Below are 2,574 nucleotides of genomic sequence, written 5' to 3'. Positions count from 1 at the left end.
GAAGACTCAAATGGCCATTTCATCTATATTGGATAGAGTCGATGTATAAGATTTGTCCCGTACTACCTTAGCTCCAAGGAAGGGAAAACTCAATTTGTGGTTTGACCTTGTAGTCCTTGTATTGTCTTTTCCTTTGCATTATCTAAGTTTGGTGTGGTGCTTCTTAGTTTCTCACTAATTTGGCTTTTCTTCCACCTTTTGACAATCATTTTACTCCTTTAATATAATTTATATTAGTAAAAAAATGAAACAAATAATAAAATTTGGCTTATGAACTTGACCCATGGTTAATCAAATGGTAAGGTTCGCACTGCTCCAGAAAGAATTTTATTTTATTTTGAAACAAAAAGTCAGCAAAGCACATATTTAAAAAGAAAAAAGGGAAAATCACTTATACAGTTGACACCCCATAAGTTTGAAAAGTTTACTTGGACCATCCTTGCAAGTAAGATTAAGTACAAACAACCATGTTCATTACTCACTCACCATTTAGTGATGATTTCTTGGGTGGAAAAAATCCTAAATGTCTGAACTACCATTTAAGGGTAGAGAATAAGCCCTTACTTTTAAAGTAGTTTATTTTCGAAGTGATTTTGAAAATAAGGAAACCAAAACCGTACTTTTGAAAGTAGTTTGAAACCAAAGTAATTGAGGAAAAAGAATCGGCTCCTTCTTCTTCTGATTTGCATGATTGTTGCGCTTCTAGCAATGATCATGATTGTGATATTTGTATGTGGTGATGATGATCCAGGTCATAAGCATTGCATGTGCAAGCCACGTGTAGATTATTTTCTAGGTAGTGGGGTTGATGGTGATGGCAGGGGTCGTAAGGGAGGAGGAGATGGTGGCGGCAGCAGCCGTGGTGGTGCTGGTGGATTCGGCAGCTGAGAAATGTGGCATGCAACAAGCTTTATTTCTCCCAAATCAATTTTCTCTCTAACAACCACCTGGTGCGGTTGGTGAACTGTAATGCACAAAAAGCTCATGCTCACACCAGATCTCCTAACTGTTATCTATTTTCCCTTCTTATAAATTCTCTCTCTCTCTCTCTCTCTCTTTCTCTAAGAAATTCTGAGAAATGTTCACTTCTGAAAATTGGATTGTTTTTGTATAATCAATCAGGCCACTGATTTATGGGCTAGGTTGCTTGATGGGTATCATTTTCCTGTATTGGTCTTGGTACACCAGCCGTCAGAGAACCAGAGAACAAAGCCCAAGCTGAAGCAAACAAAATTTTGGCGAAAAATTTTCCTTCTAAATTACCAATTAAGAAAATGAAACATCAGATAAGAGGGATGCAAAGCAAAGAAACAAATAATAATTTATTTATTGATATGCATGTATGCATGACTTTTAATGGTCATATGATGAATAGACCACCATCATACATGTAGAGAAAGACTTGGTTGGATTCTAACATGGGTACACACAAGAACATCCGTAATGTACATCACGTCCAACACTTATCCCTATACACTCTCCATCTCCACCTTTAAACTTTTGGACGCACTGACTGTTACAAGCTATTGGCACGCAGTTATCGGGATACAACATTACCTGGCAGTGCCCCTTCTGTTGCGCATCTACTTTCATCACCATTGATGATGCAGCTGCAAACAACCCCGGCCCCATGAAACATCAATATCACCAAAATAAACATTTTTCAATAGTTCATCAGATTATAAACAAAAAATAATGAAGTTAAGTCTATCATTGCATTGCAAATCACGGAGAGAATACTTAGAACGAAACTGAGAAGACAAGGATAGCAAGGATGACGAAGGAGGTGTAAGAAATCTTAGCCATTACTTACTAAATCTCCAACAATACTTATAAGCTAATAAATCTCACTCTGATGTTGACTGCTTGTTGGTTCTCAGCTTATAGTGAGTGGATGGTATTTATAAAGAAACTTTTGGAGCTCCTAAGATGATTTCCTTACTTAGAATGTAGATATACGGTGGTAGGTAAATACCCATATTTGGGTGCCTTGATTATGTTTGAATAGAGAAATTAATCTTATTTTTCTAAATGGGGTGAGATTCTCCTCTGCAGCGTTCATCAGATTGCCGGGAGTCACTTGGGATGTGTGCCCGATGTTGCCAACTGTCTACAGCAATTTCATTTCTACAACCAGCTGACACCATACATCCCAAGTGCCTCCTAACCATCAAATGCACATTGGAGGAGCTGGCATGCTGGAGAGGATCTCGTTCCAAAGATTTGAGTAGGGTGTCAATCAGTGGTTTTCGATCGGTTTTGGTTTGGTTTTAATGTGAGAATGAGTGAAACCAAAACATGAACCGATAAGGGTACGTGCATTGGTTTCATTACTTATTATCAGTTTAGTTTCTCTTTACCATATCAAAACATGAACCGAAAAAAGAGTGTTTTTTTATATTAATTTCGTGTTGTTATTGGTTTTTAATCGTTTTGATCTATTTTTTAAGTTTAGTTTGGTTTAGATATGGTCCAGTATGATTTCGATCTCACAAAGAACCAATCTGAAACAGGAGGATTCAATAAGCTCATATCGATTTTGTTTCAGTTTCACCGGTTGAAGCTGGGTTTTGA

The 2,574-nt window shown here is 37.3% G+C and overlaps 1 long non-coding RNA gene across 1 annotated transcript; it reads right to left on the bottom strand.

Moving 5' to 3' along the window:
• Positions 1-1,312: 1,312 nt before the first annotated feature.
• LOC122062457 lies at positions 1,313-1,998 on the bottom strand. The gene is made up of 2 exons (XR_006134979.1): positions 1,814-1,998; positions 1,313-1,610 (listed from the first exon to the last, which is right to left on the bottom strand). It is a non-coding gene; the product is annotated as an uncharacterized LOC122062457 (long non-coding RNA).
• Positions 1,999-2,574: the final 576 nt, after the last annotated feature.

This window comes from Macadamia integrifolia, unplaced genomic scaffold (assembly GCF_013358625.1).
Source record: "Macadamia integrifolia cultivar HAES 741 unplaced genomic scaffold, SCU_Mint_v3 scaffold1043, whole genome shotgun sequence".
Lineage (NCBI taxonomy): Eukaryota > Viridiplantae > Streptophyta > Magnoliopsida > Proteales > Proteaceae > Macadamia > Macadamia integrifolia.
The sequence above is the reverse complement of the archived record's forward strand: the minus strand, read 5'-3'. Positions and strand labels throughout refer to the sequence as shown.